At 40.4% G+C, this 15,319-nt stretch overlaps 1 long non-coding RNA gene across 1 annotated transcript in view; it reads left to right on the top strand.

Annotated features, from left to right (window-relative positions):
* The window catches only part of LOC149126192 (uncharacterized), a 141,076-nt gene extending 126,013 nt beyond the window's left edge, over positions 1–15,063 (top strand). The window contains exon 3 of the long non-coding RNA XR_016235638.1: positions 9,072–15,063. This is a non-coding gene — a long non-coding RNA (uncharacterized LOC149126192). The remainder of the gene's footprint in view (positions 1–9,071) is intronic.
* The last annotated feature ends 256 nt before the right edge of the window (positions 15,064–15,319 follow it).

Here is a 15,319-nt window from a genome sequence, read left to right as displayed (position 1 = left end):
ACGTGAACTCTGTGAGTTCTCTCACCCACCATCTCTTTTTTCACCGCCTCAGTTCATTAGCTCCACCCATTCACTAGGTCCTAAACTCCTGTTATTTCACTCCCCCAGGGTCAGGATTTTCTGTTTGACTGAGGGCGGGCACAGATCTGAGGTCGCGCTGCTTTTATGTATGTCCAAAATGGTGCCTGCTCTTTGTCTCTTGCTCGCCTTTGCGAGGTGGGTGGAGAGAGAGAAACTTGTCCATACCAGTCCCTTTTTTTTCTCTCTCTCCTGTAGTTAGCCTGGTGAACTTTCCCCAGTGGGGCTTCAAGCCTAGTTCCCTCTAGGTTCTATCTGCTGCTTCCCCGCCAATGTCTCAGGTTACTGACCTCACCTCCCCTTCCAGCGCAGATGCATAGACTCTGCTGTTGGGCTCCGGAGCCGTGGGCATCCTTGCTCTCCCTGCAGGTCATCCGTGTCACATCCACTAGATCCAGAAGAGTTTCCTCTGCAATTTTTTCCCTGAGCCTTTTCCTGAAACTACAGTAACTCCACTTTTATTAAACTATCTTTTCCCGGACTATCAGTGCACGTCTTCACTATTCCGCCATCTTGGCTCCGCTGTTTGATATTATCTTGAAGATTTTGTGTCATTGTTGACATACTCAAGTGATCTTTATGCAACTTGAAATTTCTACAGTCCATATTATGTTTCCAAATTTTAGATGTTTTGAAATATAATGTCACAAAATTAGCCAATTATTCTAAATATATTCCATGGTATGAATCTGTCCTACTATGTATCTATAGATAATTATTTATTTATTTTCACCAATATAAACAAGGCAGCTTGAACAACCTTATGACTATTCTTATGAACATTGAGAGTTTCTCCAAGTAGTATATTTAGTTGTATCAATTTCCAGAATAGTCTGAGCTTCTTGATTTTACATTCTTACCAATATTTAGTATTGTGATATTTTTCAATGCTTACCATTCTGAGAATTCTAGGAGACTTTAGAATTTCACTGAAGGTGGAATTGAAACATAAATTTTTATTGGTGCAAAACTTTTTGAAATCCTTACATAGTTTTTTCATAATATACATATGTATTTTTCATATTTTTTGAGAGAAAGAAAGAGATAAAGATAGAAACAGAGGTTAACAGAGAAAGAGAGAGAGAAAGAGCAAGAGGGATTCTTCCTTTGATGGGTCTTCCCCAAATACCACAATGGCCAAAACCAGGCAAGGACTCAAACCAGGGGCCAAGAACTCAACCCAGGTCTCTCACATATATGGCAGGAACCCCAACTATTTGAACCATCACCATTGACCATTAGGGTTTGCAAGAGTTTGGAATCAATAACAGGAGCAAGGAATCAAATCCAAGTGCTATGATGCAGGATGTGGTTATCTTTACCAGTGTCCTTACTGTTAAGCCATTGAATTTGGGAAAACTTGTTTTCGTTTCAACTAGTGACTTGTGGCTGAAAGGATGTGATGTGATTTTCAAGGCTTGCTCAGAGAAAGCCATGCACCTTCCACCCAGTTCTGTTGGAACGCTCACTCTTTGGGGAAGCCAGTTGCTCTGGAAGAAAACTGCCTATCCTGGACCACTGCAGGGGAGAAAACTTCTATAGGGGCTCTGCTAAAAAGCCTCTGAGGACTCCAGCCATGTGTGGCCAGCCTGGCTGGACCTTCAGATGATGGTTTCCTCAACTGACATCTGCCTGGAACTTCCATGAGAACCCCTGACTGAAAACTGCCCAGCTGAGCCCTTTCTGAATCCCTTATCCATAAGATCATGAGTCAAATAAAGTATTTGTTGCTTTATAATGGGAAATATAGAGGTAATTTTTTTACATAGGACTAATAAGGTGGACAATAACTATATAGCAAAATAGGATTTATGGGAATTTTTTTAAAATATGAACTTAGATATTTCATAATAATAAGAAATGGAGAAAAGTCCAAGAAGAAATCAATGGCTCCATAACTATAATAGAAAATAACAGATGTCTCTCAGAAATAACAGACCTAGTTGACAAAAATCTATAAAGATGCAGAGGATGTGAATGACATGTTTAACTAGGACATATCTATTTACACAAAAATACTTTGGATCAAATAAAAGTGAATGCATTTTTTAAATGTAATTGATCTGTGGGCAAAAATTGATCCTTTCCTACATAAAAGTTCCACAAATTAAAAAAATTATTTTTGGCCACTTTGACAAATAAGTAATGTCAATTTAGAAATCTACAAAAATTGTAGGCAAAATTTCCATACATATAGTATTTCTGACTACATTTTATCATGAGCAAAGGCAATTAGTGAGGGTGAACTATTTAGAATTAGTAACAATGGAAGCTCCATGTATTCAACCTTATAATATATTGCTGTATTAAAAAGAAAGAGGAAACTTATAGCCTTAAATGAATTTATTGGACAAAAAATTTGAAAAATAAATAAACTAGTAATTTGTTTGAAGAGCTTTTATTTTATAAATTAAGCAGCTAGATAATTAGTAATAATCAGAAGAATCAGTAGTTGGGGATAAAGCGATTATATAGGGAGAGAGAGTAGGGTCGAGAAACCTGTTAGTTTTCAAGGACTGATGGAACAAATTACCACATTCTGGGTGGTCTGAAACAACAGAAATTCAATCTTTCACAGCTCTGGAGGCCATAGGTCTGAAATTATGGTGTTGGCAGGGCTGCACCCCTCCAAAGGTGCTAGTTGAGGATTCTTGCTTGCCTCCCCCAGTATCCAATGGCCTGTTTGGCATCACTTGAGTTGTGACCACATCACTCCAATCTCTACCTCCACCTTCAGATGACCTATTTCTCGGTGTGTTTCTGTTCAGTCTCTTATAAAGACACTTGTTAGTGGGTTTATCTCATTCAAGCAACTGAGGATGATCGCATCTCCAGATCCTTAAATTAATGTCATCTATTAAGACCGTTTTTCAAATAAGGTCACAGTCACAGATCCTGGGGATTCAAATGTGAACAAATGTTTTGGGGGCCACCATTCAAAACACTCTTAGAATAAAACCAAAAGATGACTTTGAAAGAGAAATCAAAATACTAACAATTCACCAAATGAAGAGAGTAATTAATGTTCAAATTTTAAAAAATAACAAAAGTGAGCCGGCGCCGTGGCTCAATAGGCTAATCCTCCACCTTGCGGCGCCGGCACACCGGGTTCTAGTCCCGGTTGGGACGCCGGATTCTGTCCCGGTTGCCCCTCTTCCAGGCCAGCTCTCTGCTATGGCCAGGGAGTGCAGTGGAGGATGGCCCAGGTGCTTGGGCCCTGCACCCCATGGGAGACCAGGAAAAGCACCTGGATCCTGGCTCCTGCCATCGGATCAGCGTGGTGCGCCGGCTGCAGCGGCGGCCATTGGAGGGTGATCCAACGGCAAAGGAAGACCTTTCTCTCTCTGTCTCTCTCTCTCACTGTCCACTCTGCCTGTCAAAAAAAAAAATTAACAAAAGTTACTGAGATTTAACACACATACATGATGCACATTCTTTGAAAGTAGGAGAGGGAAGAATTTCACTTAACTTGGGAAAGGGCATTTTCCTGAGCACTCCTGATCATTGTGATGCTTAAAAACATCCCCACTCGAGTCAGAAATGCCCTCTGTCACCACTGCTTTTCACATGGTCCTGGACCTTGCACATGGCATAAAACAAGAAGATGTTATAAGATGTAAACCTATTACACACATAAAATAAGTTTTTATATGCCAGTAATGAACTTGCCAAAAGAGAAATCAAGAAAGGAATCTCATTCATAATGACCAGAAAAAAAAATTAAAGATTCGGGAATAAATTTAATCAAAGAGAAGGATCTCTAAAATGAAAATTGGAGAAAATTATGAAAAAATCAAAGGCACAAAAAAGAGAAAGATATTCCTTGCTTGTAGGTTGGAAAAATTAAAATCAATAAAATATCTAAACTACCTAAAGCAATCTACCTATTCAATTAAATCAATATCAAGCTACCAGTGCTATCTTTTACAGAATTAGAAAAAACAATCCTAAAAATCCATATGTGTTCACAAAAGATCCAGAACAGCCAAAGCAAACCTGGCAAAAATAAATAAATAAATGAAGTTGGAAGTATTACAATACTGGATTTGAAAGCACACCACAAACCTGTGGTAACTAAAACAGCATGATATGGCTATAAGAGCTCACAAGTAGATCATTGGAACAGAATAGAGAGCTCAGAAATAAATCCATGTACATACAGCCAACTGATCTTTGACAAACTTGCACAAACGATACACTGGGGGAAGGATTATCTCTTCAAAAAATGGTGCTGACAAAGCTGATTTATATATGTAGGAGAATGAAATTGGATCTCTACCTCTTACCACATACAAAAATCAACTCAAAATGGATCAAAGATCTAAATTTAAGACTTGAGACAATGAAATGCTAGAAGAAAATGTATGGGAAACATTTCAAAACTTGGTGCAGTGATGACTTCTTGCATAAGACCCCAAAGTACAGGAAATAAAAGCAAAATGAGGCCATTGGAAGTGTATCAAATTCAGAAGTGTTTTCACATCAAAGGAAATGATCAATAGAGTGAAGACCTCCAATCAAATGGGAAAAATATTTGCAAGCTGCTTATCAGGCAAAGCATTAATATCCAGAATATATCAGCAGCTCCAAAAGCTCAACAATAACAAAACAACAAATTCCTTTAAGAAATGGGCAAAAGGCATGAATAGACAGTTCTTGAGAGAAGAAATACAAATGGCCATCAAATATATGAAAAAATACTCAGTATCACTAGCCATTGGGGAAATGTAAATCAAAACCACAATGAGATATCACCTCGCCCCTGTTGGGATGGTTTTTATCCTGAAGACAGAGTAACAAATGCTGGCAAGGATGCAGACAAAGGGAAATACTTACACACTCTTGGCGGGAGTGTAAATTAGTGCAGCCACTGTGGAAAACAGTATGGAGATTTCTTAATAGACTTGCCATATAATCCAGAAATCCTTGTACTGGGTATATACCCAAAAGACATGAACATGTTGTATCAAAGAGACACCTACACCACCATTTGATAGCAGTACTGTTAACAATAGTCAAAATATAGAGACAACTAATTAGATGAATGAATAAATAAAATGTATATATGTATATATATAAAATTAATGAAATATTAGTCAACTACAAAAAAGAATGAAATTCTATTATTTGTACCAAAATGTTGGAACAGGAGGTCGTGATGTTGAGTGAAATAAGCTGGACACAGAAAAACAAATAGTACATGTTCTTCCTCATATGTGGAAGCCAAAATTAAAAAAAAATCAAAAAGCAAAAAAGGAGATAGAAATGCCAGTCAGTATCATTTTTACTACAAATACAATACTTTGTCAAACTCTTAAATCTTTGTCAAACAAATTGTTAAGGATTGAATACTACAATATCTAATGATTTTGTGGCGTTTTTAAGTTTTACTTTATACAAATGAAGCTGAGCATCATTTCATTTGATTATTGTTTATATACCTTGCCTATTTACCAGATATGGTGTTTTACTTTTTATTTGTTGAGCTCTTTATGTACTGAAGCATTAAGCCTTTAACTATAATGCAAATTTAAAATACATTATCTCAACATTAAGAAATGAAATATTAAGTTGTAAAAAATAGATGCAAACATATTGAACAGTAGCTGTGTTGCAGCACATATGGTGTGGCCACTGAGTTGGAAAACCAAATAGAGTCAGAGGACAAGCTTAGGTAATGCAATAAGAATAGACACTATATTCAAAATGGTAACAGTAAGTAGAAAATGTCTATGATAATTTCTAACCACAATAACCATGGTGGTTTGGAGAAAACTATAACACTTAATTAAGTCAATAAAACAAAGCTTAAATGAATGTAAAGTTACATTCATGGGAAGTCCCAGTTTTATAGAACAGGCAATTCTACACAAATTATAGAAGGTTTTACAAAAATTATAAAGTTTGCTAGTGTCAAGTGCATATGAAGACCTGTCATGTAATGGTGTAAGTGCCACAAGGTACCACAGGACCAGGTGGCATTTTGTCAGTAATTACTAAAATTTAAAATATGTATGCCCTATTGCCCAGAAATTCTACCACTTGGTATTGACTTTCAAGGAATATTTGTCCATGAACAAAAGGAGGTATATTCCTTGACATTCAGGCACCCATAAAGACCATCATTAAAAGAAAGACTAAATAAATGTTGTTTATTCACACTACGAGATTTTAATTAGCAGCTTAAAGTTGTCTACATGATCTAATATGTATACATCACTTCAATGAAAGATTGAAGTTGTAGAATACACACATAATATAACACCATTCACCTAAAAACTCAGAACATGATAATCATTTTTAATGGGTCCACTGATGTTTAGCAGATTCTGGAACACTGCACACTAGACTTCTTACAGTAGTTTTATTTCAGAGTGATTTCAAACTTTAGTGTTACATATAATACTTTTTATTTTATTTTTTATTTTTTTTATTTTATTTTTTGACAGGCAGAGTGGATAGTGAGAGAGAGACAGAGAGAAAGGTCTTCCTTTTGCCGTTGCTTCGCCCTCCAATGGCCGCCACGGCTGGCATGCTGCAGCTGGCGCACCAAGCTAATCCAAAGGCAGGAGCCAGATGCTTATCCTGGTCTCCCATGGGGTGCAGGGCCCAAGCACCTGGGCCATCCTCCACTGCCTTCCCGGGCCACAGCAGAGAGCTGGCCTGGAAGAGGGGCAACCGGGAAAGAATCCAGCGCCTCGAGCTGGACTAGAACCTGGTGTGCCAGCGCCGCTAGGTGGAGGATTAGCCTATTGAGCCATGGCGCCGGCCAACCTATAATACTTTTATAAGAAAAATGTATTCTTGTTTGACTTGAATACTTAAAAATAACAAAAAATGAATAAATAATGGAATGCACATCATCAAGGATATAGGATAAAGGTTTTTAAGTAAACAGTTTTGAATTTTAATTTGTTTCCCAGGAACATAGCTAAGTTGTAGTTACCTAGCACATGTATTTTTCAACAAACATGCATCAGTATTACTTAAAGACAACACTCTTCTAAGTATTTGGGACAAAATAGGACAAAGCCTAGAAACTTCTTCCTCTAATGGAGATTAATTATTTGATGGAAAAGGCTGACAATCCAACAATAGTAAATAAATTAGACAGACTATAAGAAAATGATAAGTACTGTAGATTAAAAAACAAGCAAGTTAAGACAGCACACAGTGAGGGTATAACCTTTAGTAGAAACATCCAGATTGGCTTCCCTGAATAGCCTTTCAGGGAAGGGTTTCACCTGAGCAAAGATTTGGAAAAGTGCAGGAGTTGGGAAGTTCTGGTGCAATGGTGATTCCAATCCCCAAGGTTAGTGGGTCAATGACGGGTTGTTCTATGTGTCTAATCTAAAATGCATCATCTTTGCAATGAAGCCTCTTAATAGTAGCTGCCTCTATTCAACACCGCATCAGAACAGAGGATCTCCATGGAAATGTGGCAGTGCCTTGTTGAATTCTCCTATTGAATAGTCAGTTTTGTTTCTGTATCTGGGTGAAAATAGAATATAATTAAATCAAACACGACTTTGACAATTTCAATTTATTTTACCTCTAGATAAGCAATGTGTAATCAGAGCATTGGCTATGTATGAAAAAAGAAATCTACTATCTCTTCAAAATCAGGCATCCCAGTTTTGTGAAGTGATTTGAAGCCATACTGTTATTCAGTGGCGGCAAGAACTCATTCCCTCCCTCCAGCCTTCCCTGTTCAGCTCCACTTGGTTCTTCAGAAAACAAAGCCTGTAGCAGTTAGTGAGATCCTCTTGCCTATTTTGAAGTCAGGCCTGGTTGGCTTTGTCAGAGCAGGATTCTCTAGTGCTTGTGCTGGTCTTTGTGGCTCTGAAGCTCAAGAGAGGGGAACCAGGCAAGAAAAAAGGCAGTCTCACAGCAGGTGGGAAGGAAGGTGCCCAAGGGAACACAGGTAGGTGGATGCTGGGCCCCTGGACTGTGGCTGGTGCTGGGGAGGATCTTAGGGAAAGAGGCCTGGGGCTTGGTGGAGGCCAGGGATGGCTATGATGGCTTGAAGGTCTAAAGTCACTGGCATTTTCAATGCACTAGCAAAAATGGTCATAAGCAAAAGAGGGAGAAATTGGGTTACAAACTGTAACTTCCCAGGTTCAGAACCTGAAGCAGGATCAACTATGAATCTAATCTGCCCTGGAGTTAACAGCAGGCAAACTGAAGTGGAATGCCTCACCTTGGATAGCTCTAAAGGAAATAGAGACAATACTTCCTCCAAGGTACTGAGGCAGTGGGACACCTTGGGTGTTCTATGCCTTACAGCCGATCTTAGACTTGGCCATGGGGAGACTTAAAATTTCTTGACTTTATGCTTGTACAAAATCAATTTGCAGTCACCAGCAACAGCACTTGAGGTTTTGAATTTGGATCTTTTCTGGGCTATGCACCCAATTCACTCTAGCAAGGCTTGGCAGTAGCCTGGAGAGCAGCTCCCTCTCAGCCCCTTGGTTACAAAGGGAACAACCCACACAGTGCAGGGTACTCTGCTGCTAAGCCAAGAGATTCAGATGGATTTAAATGGCTTCAATCTGATTTTGACTTATGATATTTTCAAATTAATATGGGTTTATCAGGACATAATCCCATAGTGAGGAGCATAAATAGTGGAGGCAGAAAATTTCTTTTAAGTCCAAAGGGCAGAGCTCATTGGATCCATTAAAGGACATCACAGTCTCGCGATCCATATCCCCATCCACCCACCAGTACTTAGTACTGTGTTTTCTGTGATATTCTATGCTGTGCTGTGCGGTGCTGTGCTATGCTATGGGGTAAGTGTTCAACTAGAAGGGCACAAGGTTTACTAGGATTAAAAGGCTGAGAAGCAATACAGGAAGTAAGAGCCTCAAACCACAACACAACCCTCAACTAACACCATGGGATTTTGGAGCAAGGATCACCCCTTGGCAAAGCCCTGTAATCAGCAGGAATGGTGTGGCAGGCCACCCCTGATGTTCCCTCATTCATTGCAGCTGCCAGAGAAGAGGATGGCATTGTTGAGTCATGAAGATAGCCGCGGTGGTGCAGCTGTCAGCTGATGGCACTTCTGTGACTGAGAGGAAGCCCTTTCAACAAGGGACGCTGAGAGGCTCACTTGTGGCCATTCTTGTACTCCTTTCTCAACCTGCAATTGAGGAGCAACCTCCAGGGTCCTGGTGATCTCTCTTTTGTCTATATGTTTATTTATTCACTTGAAAGGCAGAGAGAGATAGAGAGTGACACAGAGAGATCTTCCATTTTCTGGTTCACTCCAAATGCCTATAACAGCTGTGGTTAGGCCAGGCTGATACTAGGAGCCAGAAACCCCACCTGGGTCTCCCAAATGGGTGGCAAGGACCCAAGTACTTGGGCCATCTTCTGCTGCCTCCAAAGTGCATTACCAGGAAGCTGGATCAGAAGTGTGGAGTAGCCAAGACTTAAACCCAGCACTCTGCTATGGGATGTGGGCATCCCAGAAAGCAGCTTAACCTACTGCACCACACTGTTCCTCCTCAGCAGAGTCTGTCTGCTTCCAGGAGGGTGGTTTGTGGGAGAGGTTCCCACCATGTACTTGGCCTTAGGGCAATCAACCACTCCAAATTTCCCCTGTCACCAGTCTTGGTAGCTGACCCTGTGATTGATCCAGACTCTCCCTCCTGAGGCATCTGAGCTTCTGCAGGCCCAAGTGGCCACACTGCATGTGTCTCCTTGCAGTCATACTTGGGAGAGGGAAAACCAAGGGACACCCAAATACACAGAATCCCACATGTATTCCTTCCTGCCCTCATCATAAGAACTTCCACTCCAGGTTGTGCAAAGAATCTGAAGCTTTTCTTTCCCCAGAGAGTCCTTCAATTGGGCCCTGAATGCCCACAGGTGCAAGCTTAGGGCACCATGTCTTTGGGAACCTGCTTGTGAAGCTTACTTGTACCTCAGCTCTTGCTCAGGGCAATCTTTGAAGACTCAGCTAAGGGCAGGCTGCTCAGATTCTTGGAGTCCTTTGGTAAGCAGGTCTGGTGGCAAGACAACATCGGCTGTTTTCTGGCACACACAGAGTCCTTTGTTGTAAATAGTACGTCCTTGTTCCAGAAACGCAGGGACTGGCATCGTGCTTCCTCCCCACACTGTGTCTCCCTTTCACCACTGACACCTCCAGCATCAGAGGGTCTTCAGTTCTTACGACTGGAGCAGCAAGGCTGCTGGCATCATAGCCTGGATTTCTACAAGGCCGTGTGCCGTTCCAGGCTCCACTCAGAGCTGGCTGTCTTTCTTGTCACCAGGCACAGGGGTTGGAGTGTTATTCAGGGAAGACTGTAGTGCGTTCTGTTTTGCTGGGTCTCCTTTCTCATTAAAAAAGGGAAATATGTACTTGCTAAATCAGTGGCTGTTTACCATGAGGCTGAGGTCATATGGTTGTTCTCTAGTAAGGACACTGCAGCCAACCATTGTGTAGGGTCCGTCTGGTTTCTAGAGGATCCATACCAGTTAATTTACTGGGTAGTTTTTAGGGAATATGATAGAAAACAGCTCGCTGCATCTTTCAATGGAATGGCACTAATTTCTTCCACCCTCTCCTCTCCTCTGGGTGTAATACTGGTTTTGATTTCTTGTCTAAACAGAAGTCAGTGGTGGAGGGGTCATGGACAGAGACCCCTTGCAGAGGGTATGATATTCTGAAGGCCTTCACTGCTGGAGGCAGCCTATCAACCACTTCCCTTGCAACAGAATGAATGGCAAATATTTCCTGAATGGTTCCAGGGACCACCCTGGCCCCATCTGTCAGCCTTGACCTAAGAGAGTAAAATGACTTCTTATGAACCCTATTTGATCAGATATGGATAGAATAGGGGCTTGCGGGAGAAAGCTGTTCTGGATTGCCCAGGTTTTTGATATAGTGCAGTTGTTAAATAAGAGTACTGTCTCTTCACTAGTTTCCTGAATTACAAATGTAAGATAATAACCTGTAACACATTTCATGAGATTCTGAAAGGTGAATGAGGCCGGCGTCGTGGCTCACTTAGTTAATCCTCCGCGTGCAGCACCGGCACCCCGGGTTCTAGTCCCAGTTGGGGGACCGGGTACTAGTCCCGGTTGCTCCTCTTCCAGTCCAGCTCTCTGGCCCGGGAGGGCAGTGGAGGATGGCCCAAGTGCTTGGGTCCCTGCACCCGCATGGGAGACCGGAAGTACCTGGCTCCTGGCATCGGTTCGGTGCAGCGCCGGCCGTAGCGGCCATTAGGGGAATGAGTGAACCAACAGAAGGAAGACCTTTCTCTCTGTCTCTCTCTCACTGTCTAACTCTCTCTCTGTCTCTCTCACTGTCTAACTCTGCCTGGCAAAAAAAATTTAAAAATTAAAAATAAAAAAATAAAAGAAAGGTGAATGAAAAAGAGGATGTAAATGTGCTGTGTTTGAATAGTGACAAGCACACAGACAAAATGTAATTTGTGTGAGCTTGTGTTCCATCCCATTGCTAACTCCTGGCAGCATAACTGTCTTTACCTTTCTAAGTGCTGTGCTAAATGCTTTAGATCCAGCCTTAAAAATAAGGTCATGAGCCCATTTATTGATGAGACGTTGAAGCTGTAGAGGGGAGAAGGTTCTGGTATCCCAGTTATTTCCTGAGATTCTTCAGTAGGGATCCTAGCAGGTGCCTTGAGCAAAAATAATGCTAGGCTTCAGATTGTACCTACATTAAAGCAGCAATGTTTCTCAAGTTTACAGGAGAGAAAATAGCAAGAAGGCTTGGGAAGATACATTCAAATACACAGCTCTGTTCTGTCCTCTCTCTCTGAGCCCCTTGTGAATGCCTAGCTGTCCATGTGGCAGCACCTCTGAGGATCTGCTAACTTCTGAGAGCATATCTAAAATTGAATATTGACAGCTGTTATCCCTACCTGCTTCTTCTAGATTTCATTAGTCCTGTGTTAGCTCTGGAGAGGATCTAGGAATTTTTTTTGTCTTTCTCTCATCAATGTATGCAGACCATTAAGAACTCTGGTGCCACTGCCAAAGTATGTCCTTGTGCTCATCCCTCCATCTCTGTCAGTGGCATTCCTGGTGACTACTGCCATCGCTTTCCAAGTGACTCCACACCTACACGCCAGCAGTTGGGACTTTTGAAGCATGACTTGAGGAACATCATGTCCCTACTCTTTGCTCCCCAAGACTCGCTGCTGTACCTTGAATGAAATTCAACTTCCTTGTCATAGCCTGAGGCCTACCTGCCTTTGTCTTGTTAAATGCAGGCCACATGAAGAGAAAGAGAGGAAGAGAGTGATGGGAAAGCAGATAGGAATCCCTTGTCGTGGCTCTGTACTATGCAGTCATTCGTGGGCATCAGAGCACAGGATGCAAGACAATGGTTTGACGTTTCAATATTCCTTTTATTTTCCCCTTAGATTTCTCAATGGTTTGACATTTCAATATTCCTTTTATTTTCCCCTTAGATTTCTTTCTTCAGATTTTTTTCTAGCAAAACAAAGCACAGAATAATGCAAACAACCCCACTCCATCTTGTCTGCTTACAGTTTGCAATGTAATTCCAATTCAAACACAAAATCCAATCTATGTCTCCCAAACAAGGATGTATAGTGGAAATAGTGAGTGCTCTTCAACCAGGGAGAACAAAAGACGTAGCAGTTACACAGCATTCAGCATGCTTACAGAGCACATGTGCAGGTGGGTGAAAAACTTAGTTGTTGCTGTTGCATTATCAGAAACAGAGCAGTACAGAGTCCTTCAGTGGCTTTATCTGTTTTCTATCTGTTCCCAGCACTGATGATATCTATAGCAACCAAGATGCATAATTACCATGTCATCTCTACTCCCATTAAACTGTACAAAAGAAAAATGAGGTCTCCTGTTTTCCCTCTCCAATCCATATTTTAAACATTACAGTGCTATGGGCATAGAACATGTCACAAAGGTAGGATTGAAAGCATACATGGATTAAACACAAAATGAGGTTTTGAATGACTAAGCAACCAGGCCAATGGCCTTTTTGAATTCAGGATGCAAAATTAGTGCTTCCTGATTTCTTTCTTTCCATCATCCCTGTGCACAGTAACATTATGCATAGAATGTGCATCAGGGAGAAAAGAGCGGCACTAAGGACATCCAGTACTTGATGTTAAGGGCTTCTGTTTCTGAGTCTTGGGTGGGAAAAGTAAAGTAGTTTGGTTTTAGGAATCAGCTTGTAGGCCATTGAGTCTACCCTGCCCTGAAATGGACTGGTTGTGCTGGTCATGGCTGCAGGTGTTTGCAGGAAGACAGCTAAACAGGTGATGTCAGAACCCTTTTCCAACCTCAGTCCTAGACATCTGCTATTGGAGTATTACTTTCCTAATTATTTTATATTTACACATAATTTTTCTATTTTTAATTAATAGTTTTAAAATCATTGCTTTTGGTAAATAAATTTTAGTTTCACAAGCAATAATGTCCATATTTAACAGTTTGAATGCATTAGGTATATTTTAAACAACATTAAAAGGGACATGCAGTTGACTGTTCTACCTGAACTATCCACACCCACACACCTCCCTTTAATTCCTCAGCATTTACTCTGCTTTATTTTTCTTACTGAGCCTCTCACCACTGACCCTTATGTTATATATTTCTATCTTTATTCTTTGTTTTCTCTCTTTGGTGTCTTCTGTACAGGACTGGTACACAATATACACTTAGCTAATGTTCAATGAAGTGATAAAAATAAAAATACCCATCCATTTACAATGGTGAGCATCAGAAGATTTGCAATAGTTAAATTTTTGGCCTCCATTATATTTTAAAGATGTTCTATTTATTTATTTGAAAGTCAGAATGATATAGAAGAGGGAGAGAAAGAGAGAGACAGAGACAGAGACAGACCTTTCATTCACTGATTCATTCCCCAAATTACCACAACAACCAGGGCTGTGCCAGGCCAACACCAAGATCCTGGAACTCCATACACGTCTCCCACATGGATATCAGGGGTCCAAATACTTGGGCCGTCTTCTTCTGCCTTCCCCAGTGCATTAACAGGCAGCTAGATCAGAAGTGCGGCAGCTGGGACATAAATTCAAGTTTCAAGCTATCAGACTAGATGAGCTCAATGGAGGAAGGAGAGCAAGGGAAGAAATGAGTCCAGTGACTGGGCCCCATGTGCTTGCACAATAAAAATCAGAGTGGGGAGGAGAAATCAGCACCAGAGAAGGAGAAGCAGCAGTGACCACCAAGTCAGGGGGAAAGCCAAGCAAGATTTTCCGAGAAGCCAAAGTACAAAACATTTTTCCAGTAGGAGGACATGATCTACTGTATAAAATGCCTCCAATTGCTTTAATATAAACCATTTTCTGGCTGTGTCACTTAGACATTACCTAACACATATTGTATCCTTGCACTAGGTCAGACTTGGGGCTGTTCATGATCTATGATCTAAAACTTCCTACCACTTTTCTAGTGTTTATTTATGAAAGAAATGAGTTTTCAACATTTCAGCACAATGAGCTATTTCTTAAATTTTTAATTGCATACATTACCTAAATTATTGTATGGTCATTAAAGAAAAAAGAGGAAATACAAATAAAGCATTCTGTACACTGAATCACTGTGTATTCCTTGAAATTACTATGTTGAAAACCAAAGCCCCAAGATAGTGGCATTAGGAGCTGGATTCCTTAGTGATGGAATTTGTGCCCTTTATAAAAGACATTCCAAAGATACCTCTCTCTCTCTCCTCCTTCTGTATGAATGCAACAGGAAGACAGCTGTCTGAGCCAAGATGAGCACCCTCACCAGGTACAGAATCTTCTAGAACCTTGATCTTGGACTTCCCAGCCTCTGGAATTTTGAGTTTATGTTGTTTAATCTACCCAGTTTATGGTAATTTGTTATAGAAGCCCAAATGGATTAATAAGTAAAATGTAACAAAAATCATCCAAAAATATTGATATAGGTGTTCATTTAACTTGAGTATAAATTATGATATGATAAACATTTCAATGAGCCTGTTCTTATTTTTCTTAACTTTCATAATTTCCTTCAGAAAATTTCTGGAAGTAATGATTTGAAAAATTTCCATCTATGCTGAAACTAATATAGTTCATAATATATTTTAATTCTCAGAATTTACATTTCTTCTCATTGTTTTTTACTTTGTAAGTATAGGTAGGTATATTTATGCATGCATGTGCATATTCTCTGATTTTTTTTTTTTCAGATTTCCTTGGCCTGAAAAAACTTCTAGTATTTTACTGGA

The sequence above is a fragment of the Oryctolagus cuniculus genome, chromosome 6, assembly GCF_051225735.1.
Source record: "Oryctolagus cuniculus isolate XC-2025 breed Fujian yellow rabbit chromosome 6, ASM5122573v1, whole genome shotgun sequence".
NCBI classification, from domain to species: domain Eukaryota; kingdom Metazoa; phylum Chordata; class Mammalia; order Lagomorpha; family Leporidae; genus Oryctolagus; species Oryctolagus cuniculus.
This window is presented reverse-complemented; position numbering and strand designations above follow the sequence as displayed.